A 23,569-nucleotide genomic window follows, 5' to 3' on the forward strand; every position below is an offset into this window, starting at 1 on the left:
CACTTAGAAATCTCTCTAACTGTTCATGTTATTATTTTCATAATTTCTATGGTAGAATTTCTATTATTACTTCCAGGAGTGGGGAGTGGTCTCTCTCTCTCTCTCTCTCTCTCTCTCTCTCTCTCTCTCTCTCTCCTAAAAATTTTACACATGTACACAATTGAATATGATTACATCTACCATTTACCCCTGACCCCTTAAAACTCACTCATCACTTTCCTAAGTTTAGGTTCTTTCTTTCTTTCTTTCTTTCTTTCTTTCTTTCTTTCTTTCTTTCTTTCTTTCTTTCTTTTCTCTCTCTCTCTCTCTCTCTCTCTCTCTCTCTCTCTCTCTCTCTCTCTCTCTTTCTCTCTGGATAGCTCATTTAAGTAACATTAAACTGCCAATTGTGCATGGGTGTGGGGCTATCCACTAAAGTATGGGAAACCTACCAATGGCCACACCCTCAATAATGAATGATTCTCCATTACCAATAGCTTCCTGTAAGGGAAAGGACCTGGAGGACTCATCTGTGCTGGGATTTTGAATGTCTTGGTCTTGTGTAGTTCTTGTGCATGTAACTGCAGCTGCTGAGGGATCATGATTGCCTTTGCCTTGTCATGTCCTAGACAGCATTTAAAAGCACTTCTCCCCACCCTCTGGTTCTTACATTCTATCTGTCTCCATTTCCATGGTGGTCCCTGAGCACTGGTGGTAGGAGAATTAGTATACACGTACTATGTTGGACTGAGCACCAAGTCATTTATTCTTAGTCCTTTGGCCATTTATATGTCTCCATTGACTGCTGCCCACTGCAAAGAGAAACCTTTCTGACCAGAGTTGAGAGCTGCTCAGGTCTATGGTCATGAACATAAACATTTGAAAAGAAATTTGGTAGCATGGCCCTTTAGCATAGTTACAACAGCAGGTTTAACCCTAAGGCCTGTGACTTTCCTATCTATGGACTTTTGACTATTATTACAAGACTAGATAGTAAATGACCTCATGAAGAGAAGACCTGGAATCTAACCATAAAGCAGCTAGTTATTTTGTAACATTTTTTGCCACTAACCCACCAGTAGGCATTTCTTGCTTGGAGGGTTGGCATTATAGCCTGGAGGGTTCAATTCTGGGTCAAATTATTGATGTGTTTTCTTCCTTCTCAGACTATGCAGCATATTCTAACCCTATAAAAGCTAATCAGGAAACAGCAAGTTCCCTGGTCAGCTAGAGACTGATTTCTCTATGCCCTGCATCCCTGTGTGTGGTTTTTAGCGAAGGGTCTTACCATGTACTCATGGTGAGTAGCCAAGGACAATGGCAATCATCTGTGTTGTTTTGGAGATTTCTGGGATCGCCATGATCAGTAATTCAATGGCCTGGCACTGAGATTTTTTTTTTAGGAAGCCATGTCTTCTGGGAGTGACATTGACCATCCACACAGGTAATTCTGTTCCAAATCTTTTAGTTATGGTTTTATTTTGAAATTAGTTTTCTAACTAGTAGGTTTGCATACGGCATTCTTATACAACATTTGCTTTGAAGAACTCATCTACTACTCTAATAATAATCTTCTACTTTATCCCTGTGTGATCTTCTAACTCCATATTCTCTCTTCCTTCTTTTCACACAAGTTCTATTATCCTTACATTTATTTCTTCTTTTAAAAGTTGGATTGTGAGGTAGTAGGGTCATGCTGCCTTTCATATTACCTTCCTTTGGGCTAGTCTCCCCCTTTGACAAACCTGGTTTCCTCATACTCTCATAGCCTTCCTTGTTTAAGCATTTTCTTCTCCAGTATTACACCTCACTGCTTGCATTTGTACCTAAAACCTTTTACTTTCCTCTTAGTGTTTCTCTAACTAAAAACACATCCCTTTCTACTTAGCTGGCCTCCATGTGTGCTCCAAGTTAAGTGTATAAGACAAAAGATGGTAAGCTAGGACTCCCACACTGTGTTCATCCTTCTGGGCCTGAGTGACGTCACCTAGTATAATCTTTTCTTGTTCTACACTTTTAACTATACGTTTCATTTTTCTTTATAGCCAAATCACATTTCATTTCATTTTGTGGATATGGACATTTTTTTTTTATCCATTCACCCCATGATGGACTTTTGGGTCAATTTCATTTCGTAGCTATGGTGAATAGGATAGTGACAAAGGTGACCATGGCAAGTGTCTCAGTAATAGGATATTAGATCCCAAGACTGGTTTCTACTGAACAGCAGGCTGTATAGCAATGGTTTTTTACCTGTAGGTCATAACCTTTTTCAGGGTCACGTATCTGAAATTTTGCATATAAGATATTTATATTATGATTCATAACAGTAGTAAATTATAGTTATGAAGTGGCAACAAAATAATTTCATGGTTGGGAGTCACCACAACATAAAAACTGTATTAAAGGGTCTCAGCGTTAGGAAGGCTGAGAAGCATGCTGTGTAATACGCTGTAACACACCCGTGATGAGCCAGGTCACTGCTTTAGGATATTTTGTTACATTTAACATATTTGTCTATACTAAGAGTGAAACCCAACTTCTTTAGATTTCAGTTTCTTCCAGACTCTCATTAATCTGTTATGCCTCTACTGGCTGTATGAAAAATTTTAAACTAACATAATTAACCAGTGTAAGAATCAAAAGGTTCTTTATTATTCATAGCTTAATGTATTTGTATTTTATACTTGGCAAAGGTGATAGTCTCCACTACAAGCAATTCTTGATTATTTTTGCTCTTCATCAATAATTAATTAAAGATTGAATTCCCATATATCATAAGTAATTACAAGACAAAGTTTAAAATGTTTTCCTACTTACAAATGTTAACATGCTTTATAAATCTTTTGTATCACACCATTCCACTAATAGAAAATACTATTCATGAATAATGAAACTAATAAAAATATTATAGTTGAATATTTTTATTCTAATAAAACTAATTATAGTATCTTATTGTTCTTGTTGGAAAATTTGTGAGGCATTTCCAGTGAATTTTGACTGCATTGGCTAACAGATCCCTGATTGCTTTGAAAAAGTGTCCTCAGAAAGTCATTTCCTACAGAACAAGCTTAGACTGTCTGTGCTGTAACAGGACATATTTTATACATTAGACACTCATCTTTTGTACTACTCTTACACAGTAGACATTTTTTTTTAAATTTGCCTTACAAACAAAAATAGTTTTATTTTGGGCTGCAGTGACTTCTGTGTGGGTAATGACTTCTGTCTACTTCTTGTTACTTATTTCAAAACTTACACAGTATACAGTGTTCATACATGGAAATATTCTCCTTGGATTATGTTATATAAATCATATTGTTTGTCACAATTTTTCATTCAGGAATAATTAATAAGTTGGGGTTCTTTAAGAAAGCTTTTAAGATGTCTATTACCTTGAGCCACCCATTTGTGGACAAGCTGAGGACTTGAATTCAGTCCCTTGGACTCACATCATGCAAGAAGAGAAATTCTAGCAAACTGTCCTCTGACCTCCACAAACATAGAGAAATAAATAATTTAATAAAAAGATGTATGCTACCTCCTTGTATGTTATGATCTGCCTTACTTGTTATACTGCTCTATGTATTTGGTGTATCTAATGGGGATGGATTCTTTAGACGACCCAATTCATTGTTCCTCTGAAGAGGAACAATTCTCTAATGTTTCTTAGCGGAAAAACTTTTTGTTAGATTGTTATTTATGTCACTTATAAACTTTAGCTCTTGAGCAAAAGGAAAAGATTCATTGAGTAGTATCTGTTTGGGCAAAAAGCAGAACTTCTGCCTCCTCAGTCTGAGCCCATTATCTTTAAGACACAATGCAAGGGACACATTACCCTACCTTCTTAATTGAATTTTCTTCACGTCATCCACTGACACTCTGAAATGCATGCTGAAAATCTTGCATTTTTTTCCCTAGAAGCATGCGACTTAAAATAGTGTAACTTTTAAAATGGAAAAAATATTTCAAATCTCATCTGTTTTTTTGATCAAGTTTATTTAGCAAATAGTGTAGTAGCTGGTTTTAAAGTCCTCTGACTTTGAAGTATAGCTGGCATAGGTCTCTTCCTGTTAGCATTCCTGATTAGTATTTTGCTTGGTATTATTTTCCTGTTTGAAATCAGCTTGTGTGTCTATTGCTCACAAAGTTCCCACCACCCTCCCTCTCAATTGCTATCCCAGTCTTTCATCATCTTGGTCACGTCTGCACCCGACACCTGGAATTAGTGATCTTTCTGCCATAGCGAGCTTGTGCAGCAGCTTGTTCTGTGCTTTGCCTGAACCATGTATCTCTCTCATTCATCCCCTAGCCCACGTGGTTGTACTCCACTTTGCATTTTTTTACATGCAGTCATCCAGATCCTCCAAAGAGAGGATGTATTTGCTTTGTATTCTCAGAACTGCTCCCCCCACCCCACTACCATTTCTTTCTTTTGAAAACTCTTTGTAGATTTTGTGATTTGGCATTTTCATTCCTTGCCTTTTGGTTTTTGGGTTGGGAATTCTTGGGACACAGGCAATATGTGTAGGTGCCAATACAAAATTCTGAATGATATACGTGCATACTAACATATGAACACACAATGTGTAGTGTGTGCATGTATGTGTGTGTGTGTTTGTGTGCTTGTGTGCATGTGTGTGTGTGTGTATGCATGCATGTGTGTGTGCACACATGCCTGTGTGTGCTTGTGTATTTGTGTGTGCTTGTGCATGTGTGTGTGTGTGTGCCTGCCTGTGTGTGCTTGTGTACTTGTGTGTGTGTGTGTGTGTGTGCTTGTGTGTTGTGTGTTGGAGGTTTGAGATGAGGTCTCATGTAGCTCCAGTTGCTTGTATCATCTACATATTATTGCAATCACATTTTTCATCTACTGTTTTGGCAAAACATTCCACATCCTGTTGCATCCATGGCGACTCCTTTGCCTAGAACTTAACCTCGATTTATTTATTTATTTATTTATTTATTTATTTATTTATTTATTTATTTTTGTCACCACTCTCTGGTTGTCTCTGCCTCCCCTGTGCCATATCCTAGCCTGGAGTCTGGCACATAGTTGGCATTCATTGATCCTCTCGAAATCCTACCCATGACTGCCTCAGGAAGTCTATCTTGACTTCACCCCTTCCTTAAACTATACATCATATTTTTGGTATTTATAGTCCCAGAAATTTTGTTTTGTGTTATTAATGGTATAACATTGACAAGGCTACTATTTTATGAATTATTACTATTGTTATCACTTGTGCATATCATATGCATGTTTGTGCACTTGCAGATAAAGTTATGTTTACCTTACATGCATGTGTGGAGGCCTGGAGTCAACTTTGATTGTCTCCCTATATTATTTTTCACCTTATTCTTTTTTTAAATGTTTTTAAATTTTTTCAAAACACTTTATTTATCAATATTTGTATAAACATATATACTTATACACATATACATATATAAACAATAATTAAATAATAAGATGTATTTAAAAAGTATGGGCGGTTGGGAAAAGTGAGAAGAATGAGAGAAAGGGGAAAATTATGCAAATACAGTGTTCATATATGAAATTCTCAAAAAGGAATTTCACCTTATTATTAAAGAAAAGGTCTGTGCACTGCACCCACAGCTTGACAATTTGTCTAGGTGAAAAGAACAGCAGACAAATGGGATCTACATCCCTCTGCTTCTCAGCCCCAGTTCTGGTGTCTTTGGGAGCAGTAGGGTTCAGTGGCGGACTTTACTGGAAATCCTGTGATCAGAAAGGTTTAAATTCAACAGTAAGGATTTGCTTGGCTGTTCTTTTTGAGAAGACACTGGAAAGGTTTAATTCAAGGTAAGATCTGATTTAGTGTTAGGAAGACAACTCATGAGGCCCTTGTCTTATCCTCCCTGTTATACCCAAGCTCCCTCAAGGACAGGCCCTGATCTTGCTTGTGTATACTTCAATATTTATATGCACAGAGCTAGCTAAACTGAAGTAAGCTGAGTTAATTAACTCACTCAACAGAGACTAGCTCAACTTAAATGAAAAAAAAAAAAAAGATATCAAACAGATACCAGAGGAATGGAGTTAGAGGGGGCCTCTCTCTCATCTATGCCCAAATGCTACTTTATAAGGTGACATATTCTCTAATATAAAGAAGGGACAGAAAATAGTCTGCAAGTATTCTTATTTGCTAATTGAATCTCATGACCTAGTGAAAATGAGAAAGTATTCACCTTAAATAAATGTTTTTGTACTTTTATTGTTGAAAGGGTACACTGATTTTTAATAAAACTCACCCTCAATAGTGAGTGAAAAAGCAAGGCCTTGATGAACTGTCCAGAAAGGAGATGCTTCCAGAACAAACGGTCCCCACTTAGCTGTGAAACCTTTAAAATCCTTTCAGTAAAGTGTCTCCAATTACTTACAGAGAGGTGACCAGCACATTGCGAGTAGTAATTTAATAACCTGAAAAGGAGTGCTTTAAAGGCAGGTGAGGCAGAGGTGACAGGCATCTACGGGACATTTTATTGTGGAATCTTGGTGCTCACTGAGGTAAAGAAGACAGTAAGAGGATTACAACAGGGGTTGAGGGAAGGGAAAGAAAAGCCAATATTCCTAATGCATAGGTTTTTAAATTGGCTGGAGGTAGACATCTCATTGCCCAGCCCCTGACTGTTCTTTTAAATCTCTTATTGACAAGTAAAACCTTTCCTACAGAGAAGTATCTGGAACATGCAATCCCCATTTGCAATGTGGGCGACCACTGTAACCCTGACAATTATAGCCTGTTGCTCTTTTATCCATTTCAAACCCAGATTTGGAAGCCACTAAGAGTTGAGAATTTGGCATACATGTCTTTCGACAACTCTCCCATTGTTGCTCACATTGGCAACGTTTGTAGATTGATTCAGTTTTAGAGCAATCAAATTATATGTTTCCATCCAACAGATGAGATTTCAACTTCATGGTAGTTAATATAAAAAGCAAATTTGTGAGAAGAATACTAGAGAAATGGCTGTTTATGGGAGAAAAACAGAGCAGAAAAACATGAACTCTAGTGCTTGGCATGTCTTGAATTTTGCCCTAATGGCAAAGACATTTTGTTTATGATCTTTTGGGACCAGGTATTACAGGGTCTTCATAACAATGTTCTTTACAAAAAATATCGAGAAAGTGATTAGGTTTTAATTTTAGAGTTATGGCATATTTATTACAAGTTAATTGGCAAATTCAGTCTTATTGATACTTTCAGAATGCATCCATATTATGTTTATTCTGCAATTAATCTTTGGACACAAGGAGGCTGGAAATAGATAAACACTTGCTCATGACATTGGCCTTTAAATAAACTCCTCAGTTTCTTCCTTATTTTGAGACTAATAATAGAAGCCACTTGAGGTTCGCATATGTAGACCTTAAGTTGCCTTTCTAGGTTGGTTGTATGTAGTTATGTTATTGTTGATATTTTCTGCTCTACTACTTTTTCATTTCTTGGTGGTAATTGATGATGGGAGGAAAGATATTTTATAGTATTTCTTACAGTAGTTCATGTATAAAATTATTTAACTTAACACTAAAGTACATCATCAAAAGTTAAATTTTACACATAATCTCTAGGTAGTAAATACTTTGTTCAAATTGGAGGCTGTGATCTGTGAGTTTCTCCTTCCCTTGTGGTCTATCTCTTGAGGATGTGCAAGAGAAGATGAGTGAATATTGCAATCATGTCATCATCATTAATTATTAGAGAAAAAAATTAAGGAGTTTGAATTGGCTTAGCCTCTCTACATCAGCACAATATATTCAGACCAGGGAGATTGTAATGACCCTTCAAAGGAGACCATGAACATAGGCATCCAAATGAATAAACAGGAGTTCCCTTCTCAACCACGACAGCATTTTCATAAAGGCCTTTCATTGCCAGATAAGACATATGTACTTAAATATCAGAATCAGCACAAATACTTCTAGCACATGTGCACAGTACACACACACACACACACACACACACACACACACACACACACAGTATATTACTTTGTAAATTGTTGGAAATTTTCTTCTCTTAATCCCAATTTTCACAAATTTTACCTCTCACTTTACCCTTGTAAACTAATTGTTCTAAAGATAAGCAGTCAGTTGGGCCATTGAGATGGCTCAGTGGTTAAAAGCATTCATCTTGTGAGCCTCATGACAAAGCAAGGTCCCAGGAACACACATGAAGGTGGAAGGAGACAAACAATTCCACAAAGTTGTTCTCTGACATCTGCTTGTGCTCCACAGCATGTGTGCACATTCATACTCAACACACACACACACACACACACGCACACGCACACGCACACGCACACGCACACACACACACACAAATAAGATAAAATAGGTTTTACAAAGAGATAAAGTTTTTTTTTTTTTTTTTTTTTTTAATAAACTTTTGGGCACACTATAAATATTCACAGGAGAGCAGTGCTGGGGGAAACATACTATCTGGATCTTCTAGTTTCATTCTTAGCTCACACAACTTGTGTTATTACTTTTCAAACTATATGTGTAGATTACCTCATTGTCTTTGTCACCAGAATCTGAGAAATCATTTTCATGGGCTCTGTTCTACCATGTTTTTCCCTTTGTGTTTCCTGATAAGCTTGTCTCTATCAGTGAAAACACTGAAAATTAATTTCCTGTGATAAATGTTTCAAATGCAAAAACCAAAAAAAAAAAAAAAGAAAGAAAGAAAGAAAAAGAAAAAAGAAAAAGAGGAGAATGTGGAGGGAGGACAATGAGTCAAGCAAACATAGTCACAGGAGAAGATTCTTAGGAGTAGTTGTCAGTTAAGAATTGGCAGAATTCCTTCCTTCTTCTACATTTTTTTAAAAAAATAATATAAACGAAGCTGCATTGGTGTGGGTCTGGCTGTGTCTGCCTTGTGCAGAATCACTTGGGAACTGTCCAGCAAAATATCTCTTGAAGAACAGCATGGTGTTAATACTGGGTGCCTTCCCAAGGCAGAGACAAAGAACCCCTTTGCTCTTCACCAATAAGCCAACTGTTAAAAGATTAAACCATGTTGTGGAGATAACAAGAATTTAGGCGCTGGCAGCAGGTGCTGTACAAAGAAGCAGTTGGCAGCATGGGTCTTCTGCCTAATTCCAGTCAAAACAATCTCCTGCCAGATACATAGGCGAGTTTAGAATGTGATGGCAACTTGGAGTGAAGAAGATGAGTGGGAGCGCTACTTTAAATACTGAATCCTGTGGAGGATGGCTTAGCAGAATAGAGTTTATCATTGTTCAGAACCTGTGGGGAATCCCTGTTAGAGGCCAGACACTCCCAGATATCTGGGGGATACCCTGTAGGTCAGACCTGCTTATGTGCGAAGAAGCTGCCACAAAAGGCATTTAAAAACTTTCATTTTCACACAAAGGAGTCATACAACATTTTCTTCTCTTGAGAAAGGTCTCTCTTCTCTTACAGAATAATTATCATAATGCACCACCCTCTGTGATCCCTTGGACAATTTAAAATATAGCCTTAAGAGTTATTGTTTAATTTGTATATTTAAAATCATCTGTTACTCAGTAAATATATAGTATTGTTGAACCTGTAGACTTTTTAGCATCAGAAAGTAAGTTAAATGGTTATTAAGGCAGCATCATTTATCGTACTAAAAGTTTCTATTGGCATAGCTCTGATCCTGTAGATACTGCTCCTTAAAAGCTGTAATTACTTGAGGACAATGCTCCTATAACTTAGGAAGTAAATTTTATTAAGTGTGAAGTAACAGAGTTCCTACAGGTGACAAAAATGGATGGGAATTAAATAGTCAAGTCTAAGCAAGACATACAAGAAGGTGCGAAATGCCTCCCACATGTACAATGACCTCAGGAGATAATGATGGCATGTTTCCCCATCAGTGTCCACCCTTCTCCAGTGAGTTTTCAAGATGAAGTCTCAGTTAATATGTTTTTATTCTCAGGAGTGTATGTGGATTCCTGATCATTCGCTCCACATTTGATGTTTCTATTCTACAATCCATGATGTCACTCTGTGGTATATCAGCCTTCCAAAACCTTCTGTGAGCTAGACCCTAGTGAAACTTTCATTGTCTCCTTGTGGTTCACCTAACTGTGTAGCCTTTACCTGATGTTTTCCTCAGTTTGGCCAAATTTATCTTTTAAGTCTAGTAAGAAATTCTATGATACATGAACTAAAATTATTTTTGATAGTATTTTGCTCTTTATTATCCGTATCAGATGCATCCTTCAAGTGCCATGTCATATGTTATTCCTTCAAGATACTTCATTTTTATTTTAATAACAAAAATGAGCTCATTCTTTTAGATACCTCTAATGAAATTTAATTATTCACATAATGTTTAACATGAAATTGTGTGTGTGTGTGTGTGTGTTTGAGTGAGAGAGAGAGAGAGAGAGAGACAGAGAGAGAGAGAGAGAGAGAGAGAGAGAGAGAGAGAGAGAGAGGAGGGGGTGGGTACAGAAACAGACACAGAAACAACCTCTACTATATGTTTTTTTAAGGCATGAAAAATATTTTATAATTTCTATGCCACACAGCCCTGGGTCTTTGAATATCAGTACTGACAATCAAACACATGATTTGAATTAAATGAGGCTGAGTACTTGTTTTTGAAGACACCTGTTCAGTCCGAAAACCTAATATTTTGTCATGGTTCATTCATTTTGAATAGGTGTGTTGCTCATTTTTTAGACTACAAAGTGAAAGTGTATTCCTCTCCTTGTGATACAGGTGGATCCCAATATTGTTCTTTATGCCTCTGTTTCCATCAAAGAGTACCATTCCTCAAGGAGTGAAGTGAACAGCAAGAATCAGAGAGTACCTGGCCTGCAGCCAGCATGTGGCTGATCACCAAGGTACCAAGAGCATCTGTTCTTGCCAAATGACTTCTCCCTGTTTGCTTCCATGATGTGCTGCTCCAGTACCTGGGACCCTCTTGCATATAAGCATACAAGTGAAAGCATAATAAATTGCTGACTATGCAGAACGTTCTCTCTGCTTTTGATATCACAAATGCAAAAAGATTTATGTAGATCCCCAAAGGGGAATTAAGTGCACTTTTAGATGTTCTGATTAGTTATCTTCTCAGAGTAAACTTAAACCAAACACAGAGCTTGCATGAGCCTCTCAGACAGATTATTTTCATGGTAGGCATCTTGCTCTTCATTGTTGATTTTCACCAGCTCAGCATCTTTGGGTCTGGTAAATTAACACCATGCTAGGTATGTCTCATCAGACATGCTTCTACTTTATTATCTTAATTTGTATGTTTGTTTTTGTGTATCAGAGAATCATAGAATAACAATACACAACTTTATGCTAGACATAGGTTCAATGTCCTTCCACCCCACCACAGATTAAGCATCAGAAAAGTTAATTGGATGGTTTCACATAATGAGAAATGTTTAGATAGCAGTAAGATATCCTGTTATGAATAGTGGTGAAGGAAAATTAAAAGATAAATACAAGATGTGCCCTCTCTTTCCAGATAAAGTCTAGATTTGCAAGGAATATTTTAATAGCAAGACATAAGGAGGCAATTATATTGCCTCATATATGTTAGATTCAATTATAAGTCAATAAAAAAATTAAGTAATTCCTACATAGATCTATAAACTGTTCAAACTCTATACTGAGGATTTATTTTAAAACTGACCTTGAAAGATTGTATGAAAAGTCAGCCTTTAGACTCTATTAACTATTAGCTCTTTTTTCCAATGTTGTCATTATATTAGCATTTTATTCCTGTTAGTGTTAGAAAATACCGCAGAAAGCAACAGGAGTTGGAGGGATTTATTATTTCAAGGTTTTTCAGGTCTCAGTCCATGGTCAGCTGGCCTCTTAGCCTAAGACAACAGAGCATCCATCACAGTTGAAGGACATGGCAGGACAGCTTCTCATCTCATTGCAGTCAGGAAAGAGACAGAAAGGAACAAGGGACCACATACACTCTTCAAAGGCAATTCTCAACAAATTGTTTCTCCACCCACATTGTATCTCTCAGTGTCACATTAACCTATGAATCCACCATTGGATGTATTCATGAATTGGATCAGAACTTACTGATCCAGTCACTTTCCAGTGACAGGATCTACAAATGGAGACCAGGCCTTATACACAAGCCCCTTGACATTTTATATCAAAATCATAGTTCTTATACAGTTTAATAAATCAAGGCTAGTAACAAGAAGGAAAAGATTGTTGGTCCGTATGACTTCATAAGTTAAGCTTTTCTTATGTATTATGAAACCCTGGTTTGTGTCTGATCAACTGTGTTGTTCATGTGTCTATGTTCATGTGTCTGTGAACATGCTGGGAGCCTCTTACTACCAGTCTAATCACATGTGGAATCCAGTGTTAGGAGTTCTCATTCTAAATGAAATGGATTAGATGCTATGAAAAGTCCTTTTCTAAATCTTATCTTCCGTAATTTTATAGTATTTATTTCTTGAACCTCACTGTATTAATCAACTTGTACTATATAACATTTCCCTAAAGTGATTGAATAAAATGCTTGCCCAGAGTGCTGCTTTCCTAGAATCCCTTGTGGTCTAGAGAAAGTTATTTGGGAACACTTGAGACATAGTTTCTTTAACTATAAAGTGGAGTTAGTCACACCCGAAGTAGAAATGAGAAACTAGGTATGGCGTTGAAGCACAGCATCTGATGTTCAGAATGCTCAGCAGTAGGTCTCTTTCCCGTTGTAAGCCTTTCCCTTTCCTGTGCAAACATTTAATCATGCAAGATTGCAAGAATTCGTTGCTACCCAAAACATCTAAAATTATAAGTCATCACATCTTTCTCTTTTACACAATAAAAATCTGAAGAACACAAGTCACACACTCTAAAGGAAACAACAACAACAACAGCAAAACAATGTACACAGAAACTCCCTCTCTTCCTCTTTAACAAGTCCTTTTCTGTGATAAAATACGAAATTTTGCATGCCATAAAGCCCCGTGAGTATGTATAAATCTCTCAGTGTTTGTGGCTCATTTAAAAATGAACTAATTCACTAAGTGGGAAAATTATTAAATAGCCATTTATACATTATTCTCAATTAATTTCCCCGGACTCCTCCCATTTTAGACAAAGAGGTCATGGACCACAGTGCTGTTTTAACCTATGGTATTAAGACCCAGAGTAAAACTTGAAATTGACATGAAGGTTGAGGATTTGCTTCAATCCTCCCAGTTCACTGCACGTGTTTCTCTGTGCATACAGATTTCAAGTAAGCTCTGTACTTATAACTCCAGCAAGTGACACGTGATGGACCCCAAGTCACTACACTGTGAAATATGCACAGAAAAGAAGGACAAATGAAGATATCAAGGTCTGTTTTATTTTGCGCTCAACTGTAAAATGCCACCCTCATAGGACAGAGGATCGCTGCTTCTGAGCAAGGCTCACTGACGGCTAAGTTGTGGGTAGTATTTCACTTTGAGCCACTGTTAATATCCAGAGTTATCCAGGCATAATGACCTCACTATTTGTGACACATTGTTGAATTTTCTGGTTCTTTTAACTTATTTAGACTCTTTTTTCCCTTCTCTTTCATTGGAAGGGTGGGAAGATCCTGAGCAGAGCAATAACTCAGGGCTGCTTGGCTGTTGGTCATCCAGTTCAAGTCAAGACCACACAGAGAACATCACTAGAAGGGCATAAATTACTGCTATGGAAAAGATCATTCTTATGAGCAGTCTGGCTCAAAACAACAAACACTGACTTTGTATATCCGAGTAGGCATATTTTGCAAATCCTGAGCAGATCTTTTGATATACTTTCTGGCTTAAATAGAATAATCACAAAACCTTTAAACTTCGTTACCATTACTATTTTAATCCTGAGGAATTTTGAAAATTGATGCCACTTAGTTTTATACTATGGTAAAAAGAGAAATTTTGACTTCAAATGCATCTATTCCGTCAACAGGCTCTGTGAGCTTTACTCTATAAGCACTAGGATTCATTGCACTGTGTCCATCTGTACTTCAAATTAGAAAAATTAAAATGACATGTGTGTTCTTAATATTTCCTCCGTTTTTTGAACATGAAACACAAAACTGAGAGTAAAATTATGAATATGGAACAATGGTTGACTTGGAACAGACTACACACAACCTCTGTCCATTCTATTCCTCTCTTACAGAATATATGGTTATGGATTTTTTAAAAACAGATGGTTTTTATTAAAACTGTTATTTAATTAAATAGCACTAAGGTAGAAAGTTGACTTGCATTTAATTGCCTATACGTATAGTTTCTAATCCTCTTTCTTACTTACTTACTGTCTGTCTGTCTGTCTGTCCGTCTGTCTGTCTGTCTTTCCCTCCCTCTCTCTTCTCTTCTCTTCTCTTCTCTTCTCTTCTCTTCTCTTCTCTTCTCTTCTCTTCTCTTCTCTCTCTCTCTCTCTTCTCTCTCTCTCTCTTTTTCTCTCTCTTCTTCTTCTTCTTCTTCTTCTTCTTCTTCTTCTTCTTCTTCTTCTTCTTCTTCTTCTTCTTCTTCTTCTTCTTCTTCTTCTTCTTCTCCTGGCTGTCCTGGAACTCACTACATAGACCAGGCTAGCCTCAAACTCACAGAGGTCTTCTTACCTCTTCCTCCTTAGTACTGGGAATAAAGGCATGCAGCACCATCCTCAGCACCAATCACTTTTGATTTAACTTAATAGTGACAAGAAGAAGCCTTGCTGTATTTTAGTTCATAGAAAGTCATGCATTCACCATTTTGGCTGGATAAGGATGCTCATGGAGATGAAACCAGAATCACAATACTTAGGTGTCAGGAAGGCTGGCCCAGCTATGAATAGAGAAAGAAAATCAGTCTGTCCAGGAAATATAAAACTACTACACTGTGATAAAAACCACAATTTACAGAATCATGCTCTCATGTATAAACCCTGGCCACATAGCTTCTTCTCACAATGACTATGTGCTTCTGCATCAGACAGCATCCTAAGTTCTCAGTGTTGCATTGGTGCATTTAAACCTCATGTCAGTCTGGTAAGGTCATTACCATTAACGCCTGTATTGAAGTTCAGAGACAAACCACTTGTTTAAGGTTAGACCTATTATATGGCAGCACAGGAAGACAAACTCAAGCAGTCAGTCTCTAACCTGAAATGGAATCTTAGCCAGGACACTAAGCTTCCTTTAGAGAAAGTTAAATCGAACAGTTGACAGTGAGTGTCTCATGTAACAGAACACCTCAGTGCTTGAGGAGTGGGAAAGGCACATAGGAAAAAGAAATATGTTTTTAAAATCATATATTTTTATGATGAAATATCTGTAATTTGTGTCTTATTAGGAAAACCACTTTTCTCCTTTAGCTTTTGCAGTTATGTCCATTGCTATAACTAGGTTTGATTTATTTACTTAAGTTCTGTCTCTGCTTCCCCAGTGCCAGGAGTGCAAGCAAATGTCAACGACGCCTGGATTTCATATGGGTGCTAGCAATAAAATTTGAGTCCTCTTGGTTGCAGTGGAAGCAGCTTATAGACTGCACCATCTTCCCAGCTACATGAGAATATTCTTTTATTATTATTTGAAAATTCATAAATGTGTACCACGTGCCTTAACTATATCACCTGCCCAGTCCTCCATTCCACCTGCTTCTCTTCCCCAATACATTTTTCTTTTTAGCTAGCCTTATTTTTTTTTAAAATAAGCCACCGAGCCTAATCAGTGCTGTCTATGCGTGCACAACTATGTGTTAACCAGTAAAATGGAAAATCTTCCAGAGGCCACCCCTCAAAGTGACTCTATTTCACATAGTCACCATCAGCTGTCAAGTGGGGCATGCAGTCTTTAAGATGGAATCTGTAACCGTCTTGATCTTGTGCAGGTAACCACAGATGCTATGAGTTGGTGTGTTTAAACAGACATGTGTAACGTGTAACAGACATGTTATATCCAGATGGTAGGCTTTCCTTTCACAGTATTCCTCCCTATCCTCTGGCTTTAAAATTTTTTCCATCTCTTCTTATACTATATTTTTGAGCATCAGTGGGTGGATGTTTATGTAGATAGCCCATCTGTGGCCGAACATGCACAGCTGCTTATTCTCAGCGCTTTGAACAGTTTATGATTCTCTGTATTAATCACTACCCACTACATGAAGAAGCATCTCTCCCCAGTGTTGAGAACTGCGCAAATATATGGATAAAATGATAAATATTTAGAAGACAGTTTGACAGCTTGATTACTTAGCAAAGCAACATTAAGGGATTTCCCCTTGGGTTCATGACATTCTTAGCCAGAGTTTTGACCATGTTCATAGCACAAAGTATGAAGTCCCTCTACCTCACATTAGTCAACAGTGGTTGGCTACCCATACAGTCATGCAGCTATTTCACAAGTGGGCACATTTGTCCTGGTAGGTTGTATTTGTACCGTTAATGATCCAGGATTAGGTAGACCATTGATATCTTTTCTCCCCCAGCAGCCTGCATAGCACCCAAGAGGGAAATAGTTTCCTGGTCAAAGGTTGATTTCTCTATGGTGGCATCCAAATTGAGTTATGTTCCCTGAAGACATTCTTTTTTTTAAGGGAACTGCATAGTAATCAGAATAGTCTGTAATCTAGCAATACAGAAAATATCAACAAATATGACAGAATTCCAATAAGATATATATTCTTTGCCCTCATCATGGTAAATTCTGAGATCAGAGCACTATGCATTCATCTGACTGATCTAAGCCTGTCAAATCTCCTGTCTACTGTGGTGAGGGCAGTGAGACAGTGGAGTGGCAGCTCGCTGTCCTGAAAGCAAGGAAGGAGCGATGTCAGTTTTAAGAACGCAGCAAAATTGGGGAAGTGGATCAGAAATTCAAGGTCATCTTCCAGGACATAGTGAATTTGTGGTCAGCCTAGGATATATGAGCTCTTGTCACTGAAATAATATCTCTATTTGCAAGAAATGCTTTTATAATCTAGAAGAGAATGAAGACCAAGAGGAAGAGAAGGTGGGAGGAGAATAAAGTAGGTATGGATACAGAAGATTCTAATGCACAAATGAATATCGTTGGCTTTTGTACTGATTCATCTTGAAAACTGGGTGAGGAGCAAGGGGACAAATCTATTTCAAGTTAGAGTCAGAATAGCAGAACATTTGAAAAACTCATATATGTGTGTGTGTGTGTGTGTGTGTGTGCGCGCGCGCGCGCGCGTGCGTGTGTGTGTGTGTGCGTGTGTGTGTGTGTGTGTGTATCAGTAGGGTCAAGACGTTCGGAGGTTACTATATCTCTGGATATGTGTGTGTGTTCTTTTAAATACCCCTTTGCCCAAGCATCTAAAGTACTTATATGACTTACATTTTGAGGCACTCAAATTTCATTATGAATAACAATAAATACCATGTGACAGCCATTTTCAGCTATAAGATTTTTTTTCCTCTCCCATGTAGTTTAATATGATTTCAACAAAGACTCGGAATCAAAATGTAGCCCTTTGTAAGCTAAAAATAATAGAACTGGCATTTAAAGTAGCAGCCTGACAACTCTCAAAGACTGCTGTAAACACATCGGGCCTCGTTAGCACAGCTACGTCGCAGTTGCTGTCAGTCATTGTATCCACCTTCAGGATGGCAGGCCTGCTGCACTGATTTTTCTTTTAATATACTTTTTTTTTTGTTCTGTGTATCTGACCGCAATGGATAAAAGGCAAACCAGCTGTGTCATTACCAAGTGACCCGAATAATCTAAAAGTCACAAAAAGACACTTCACCTCAAGGACACTTGGAACACCTTATAGATAAACAGAACCAAAGCTGCTAGTCAGGCTACCAGTGAAAGCGCATGCTGCTTCGTTTTCAGGATATATGGGAAAGATATTTTAGTGTTAAAAGATTTTCACATCTGTAGCACTGGATATAACATTTTGTCATGACACCAACCAGGCATGATTGAGCAGCCCAGATTACACATACATACTTCAGTTTGCTATATTCTCAGTCAGCCATTTCCTGAGGTAGTATCCTCACACCAGCTTCAGCCAGTCCTATGCATTTCTAGTACCTGTCTGATTCTTAAAGGCTTTTGAACTTGCTGCTCTTGTGCATATAGAGTCAGAGGATGTTGAAGGATACCTGTTGTGTACTTTGGTTTGTGCTCTTCTGAGTCAAAATAAACAGTTTAAATTCTTCACCTTGCTGGTTGAATGGATCTCGAAAGAAGACTTTAGATTCTCAGGGCATGTTATCCCGTATGAAATTATCTTTACTGCTTCTATTATTTTGATGTTAGTATTTCAGTTGTAGCTATACCCATGCATTTGCTTTATTATTATTATTTATTATTATTTTACTACTACTACTATTACATTAAGTCTTGCTGGACATGCAGTGATGAATGGCCAGCATTTACCAAGGCAGGTTAACACAGACTGGCTTAAGGACATCTCTGAACACAGATGAGAGTATAGCTGTGTAACTATAGATTATGGCATCAAGCTTACCAGTAACTTTGTCACAAAGCCAGGAATAGACAGACAATTGCCCATGCATAATCTCATAGCATGTGGATTGCTTCCTGCTTTTACTGCATTAACATTGGAGGGGAAACTGCTGGACAATGGTTCTTATTGTCAGGAGATGATGCGACTTTCTACATCCGAACTGTGGCCAGAGGCTACTTTCTTTTCTCCACTATCTGATAAGTAGAATATTTCAGCAGATGCACAAATGGCTGATGTTCAATATCTATTCCACTGATACCCATACCATTTAAATAGAAACATATGCGTTAACAATCAGTAGAGTGAGAATTGAGAGACTTCCTAAGGCAAATTGTCCTGAGTTTCCTGTTAATATGAGAACTTGAAATGGTCTTGAGAGTCACATCTTGAGGGTGATAATACTGTTGTCATTACAATGAGTTTCACTCCTAGATTCCTTGGTGCCCAAGTGGTGTGACTGGAACAAAGGTCTTTCAACCTCAGTCCAGCTTCTGCTGTATTTATGACTGTTGAATGAACAGAGAAATCTTCTTTTTTCATTCATCCCCCCTTCCCACTATTGATGTTGTTATTGTTACTATTATTGCCTTTATTTGGTCTAGAAACCTTTCAACTTGATGTTTATTGACCAAGAGAGGAAAGTCCACTATATTGTCCTATAAATTACTCTAATTAATCATCAACGTGTACCCCTGCATGTTGGATCTGAATTTAACTTTAAAAATATTATTTTAAAGTTAATTATGTGTATGTTTGTTTGTGTCTGTGTGAGTGTGTACGCTCATGTGAGAGCAGAGGCTGAAAGAGGGGGTTAGATTCTCCAGCCCCAGAATGATAGGCAGTTGTGAGCAGTCCCAGTGGATGCTGGGAACTGAACCTGGGGTCCTCTACACTTAACCACAGAGCCATCTCTCCAGCTTTCTGAAGTTGACTTTTAAACATGCAGAATGTCTGGAACACTAAAATGCAATTTTATGCATAGAATTTTGTTTTGTGAGTTGTTACACATTAAAATTGTCTCTTCTCATCTTCTTGATGTGGCACTACATGTCAGTTTTGCTTTTTTAATTACTTTGATAAAACTTAAAGGTATCATATATTAATTTGAGGCTCCCCATAGAAATACTATTAAAAATCTCTTAAGTCTTATGATGATATAAAGCTACAGGTTTCTAGTAAAACTGACTAGGCAGTTGTGTGCTCAGACCAAGCTGAAGTAGTGACATGATACGACACAACTAGGAAACTGGTTTTCCTTTCACAATTTTTTTCCCAATTGTTCACCTGAAGTGTCTCATGTGGTCTTTAACACCAAGACAAAATTTAAAAGCCTCCAAACAGCCAAAAATCATTTTAAAATCTTTTCCACAGTGGCTTTATTGTGAATTTTAGGGTAAGGGCATTCTGATATGTCATATCTACTTATTAGGGGAGAATCTAGTCTCCTATCCTGCATCTAGAGTGGGGTTATCTCTGGCCACATGCATGAATTCTGTTTCTACAGTTGACTGACTATGAGTGTATTTCCTATTATATTTACTATTGGAAAAGGTACTATGATTTAAAAAGCCAAAATTAAAACTTAATTGTTTTCAAGCCAACACGATAATTTAATTTAAAAGCTAGTTAGCATTGGAATATTAGTTACTGATCACAGTAACATACTTTGAAATTTATAAGTTTCATTTGATCTTAAATATGCTCACCATATTTATGTAATGTCAAGAATGGCCTTATAAGCAATAAAATTTTGCTGAGTTCTGACTCTTTATAAACATTATCTAAGATTGATGATAACATAATTTATTTCCATCAAAGCAACACAGCAATGCTATTTTAAAGTTAGCTTAATTTTTTATTTTTTTTAAAAATGTGTGTATGAGTACTGTATTTACACCATTTCTTCTCTCCCCCCACATTAATACCTATGCTTTCTGATACCTCAAATTTATGACATCTTGTTACACACACACTTCTGTACATATATCTATCAGCACACTAATGAGTCTATCTAGGGTTGCTCAGATGTGTATCGTTAGGACTGACCGCTTAGGACTTGATAACCTAGCAGGACGCTCATCCTTGGGGAAAACTGATTCAGACTCTCTCCAGCCATGATTGTCTATAGCGTTAATTGGGGAGAAGTGGAGTAGAAAAGGAAAAGGAAGACAAAAAATACTAAGGATGCTTGAAAAAGCCATAAGACGATAGATTATTTTCTAATCTTATTTAAAACACACACATACACCATATATATTTAATATATGTTAATTATATTTACATTAATATAATTAATATATGTTAATATAATATAGCATAGTATATTTATTATATTATTGTAGTATATTATATGTGTGTGCATATATAGCTTTTTAAAATTGGTTATGTTAACTGAACCACCAAACAGAAAACATGCATGAGATGTACCTAGGCCTTCTACACATATGTAACAGTTGTGCATCTTAGTCTTCGTGTTGGATTCCCAACAGCAGGAATAGGGGCTGTCTCTGACTCCATTGCCTGCCTTTGGATTCCTTTCCCCCTAACTGTGATGCTTTGTTCAGCCACAACAGAAGATGTGCCTATTCCTACTGCAACTTGATATGCCAAGGCCAAGTGATATCCATGAGAGGCCTCCCCTTTTCTGAGGAGAAGGGGGGGAGAAGTGGATGGGAGAGGGGAGGGGAAGGGAAGGGACTGTGAGGAGAAAGGAGAGGGGAAACTGTGATTACAATGTAAATTAAATTAATTAATTAATGAAAAAATGTTTACTCTGGCTGGGCAGTGGTGTCCCACGTCTTTAATCCCAGCACTTGGGAGGCTTAGGCAGGCAGATTTCTCAGTTTGAGGTCAGCCTGGTCTACAGAGCTTGCTCTAGGACAGCCAGCCAGAGTTACACTGAGAAACCCTGTCTCAAAGAAAAAAACCCTACAAAAAAACAAAATAAACAAACAATTAAATAAATAAAAAATTAAACAGTCACTCTAACAGGTAGAAGTTCAGTGATTTTTCCAGTTTTGTGGTCTGGTTAATTTCAGTGAGTTATATTTTATTTGCAATGTGTTTTTTTTTTTAAATAATAAAGTTTAAAATAAAAATCAAGAAAAATTTCTAACTTCTAAATTGATAAACTTTAATCAACAATATTGTTTTTTAAACAATTTCTATGTTTGGTTGATAAAAATATGAGCATTGACAGTATTAGGGAGACACTTCCAGCCTGAAGCTATTTGTTCAGCGTTTTAACATAATTGTATCAATATATTTATAAATGTATTGAGGTGCGTTAAGACACTGAGATTACATTCAGACTATAGCCAGTGATGCTAAAATGTGAATATTACCGCTCAGCTTCAAGTGCTGTGAAAATGACTAGCACTGTGGGCTTTAATCAAAGTCAGACAGCTCCGTGCTGGGGGTCAGATGCTGAAATCCAGAAAGATTGCACAGTTCCTCTCGCTGTCCTTCTGAGCAGCCCCCCTCACCTTTCTGTGTGTCACTTTATTGTCTATGAAGGAAGACGGGAATACAGTAATTTCTCCTCAGTTCTATTCACATTTTCACATTCTGTGTACTGTCTCTTGCCTGTGCCATTATTATCATAATGATAATTTTAGTTTTAGGTCCGACTCAGTAAGACTCTAAGAAAGCTGCTCGTTCACTTTACTAACCTCTGACTTGCTATACAAGGCACCTTAGAGCCTCAATGCCCCATTTCCCATCCGAGGCTGAAACTGAGCAGCAAAAAAGTTGGCTCAAACCTCTAAACTAGGAATTCCTGTTCAGGGAGAATTTGCCTTGAAAGTTAGTTCATTAACATTTTTATGTAAGCATTAGAATGCTTTATGCCTTCTCACATCTGTGGTCCTCTCTTATCCATTTAATTTTATTTCATAGGGCTGGGATGCGGCTTACTTTGGAAGAACTCTTGTCTATCATGCACGAAGAGCCCCAGCTTAGTCTCCAGCACCTCGATAACCAAGAATGGAAAATAAGTCATTCTCCTTTAATCACATCAAACTCTCCTCTCATTCATGGCAGCTTTCTGGAGCAAACCTTTGAGCAGCCTTTAATCACCACGCTGTCGGTGTGCTCATCACCTCAGGTGTTCCTTTATAATATCTTCGTATAGGAAACCAAATGATTTATTTACTGTATAGTCTTCCCCTTGATATGTGAGGATTCATTCTACATGTTCAGTTTTCCAATAGTCCATGGCATCAGCTGGTTTTTCAGCCGTGCAGTTCAGTTTGCACACTGAACTGGAGTTGGTTTCCACAGGGCAAGTCCTTGCTGGTGACCTCAGTGTCAGGAGCACAGATTCAGTAATCGTGAAATTGACTTCCAGAACTAATGAGAGCTCTTTACAGCCTTGGCTCATTTATTGAAAAGGAATACAACAAAGGCAACAGGTGGTCCAAGGAACACAGGACAATGGCTGCTGAGTCCCGGGAACAGGAGCTTTTAATTTGTGGAACCGCCTACATCAACCTTCTGATACATGGGCCTGCAGTGCAGAGTTTTGTATGAAGACATGATTGATTGGCAACGTAATTTTCAATATTTTCTTTCTCTTCCCAGAAGTTGGGAGTGAAGAGAAAATTTTAAGCTTCCATCATGACTCTGTGTTTTAAAGCTAGTGACCAGTTGCTATTCTGGAGCTCAGCAAGACCTGCATCATTAGAACCACAGCTGCCCTGACACCCAGGAGATTTAAGGAATTCTGCATCTAAAGTCTGAAACAGAATCAATGTATTTCTTGTTGTTTTATAGCAATCAATATCCTGTTTTCATCCACTATTTTCTGGAATCATTAAAGTTCAGTGTCTCCAAACTCTGACCCAGAGAGCATTTTTGTATAGATTTCCCTTGATTCTTTTAGCTGGAATGGCATGGAATCCATGTGAACACAGCTTTCTGGGATTCTGATTCGGGACCTTCAGAACCAGACATCTGAGCACGGGCTTGGGAATGCTCGCTGCGAGCAAGCACTCGGTGCAGTCTAGCTTTCTGTTCTCGTAGCAGGGTGTGCGCGGAGGACTGGTGCGCTAAACTGATTTTGTTTTAGAAGAGTGTAGTTCTCAACCTTTGATGTTTCTGTCAAAACTCAGAGGCAGTAGGGAAAGTCCTG

The 23,569-nt window shown here is 37.7% G+C and overlaps 1 long non-coding RNA gene across 1 annotated transcript in view; it reads left to right on the forward strand.

The window, feature by feature from the left end:
- Nucleotides 1–23,473, forward strand: part of LOC143433728 (uncharacterized) — a 28,780-nt gene extending 5,307 nt beyond the window's left edge. Inside the window, exons 2-3 of the long non-coding RNA XR_013108729.1 lie at nucleotides 10,721–10,845; nucleotides 22,336–23,473. This is a non-coding gene — a long non-coding RNA (uncharacterized LOC143433728). The remainder of the gene's footprint in view (nucleotides 1–10,720; nucleotides 10,846–22,335) is intronic.
- Nucleotides 23,474–23,569: the final 96 nt, after the last annotated feature.

Source organism: Arvicanthis niloticus, chromosome 2 (assembly GCF_011762505.2).
Source record: "Arvicanthis niloticus isolate mArvNil1 chromosome 2, mArvNil1.pat.X, whole genome shotgun sequence".
In the NCBI taxonomy this organism is placed as follows: domain Eukaryota; kingdom Metazoa; phylum Chordata; class Mammalia; order Rodentia; family Muridae; genus Arvicanthis; species Arvicanthis niloticus.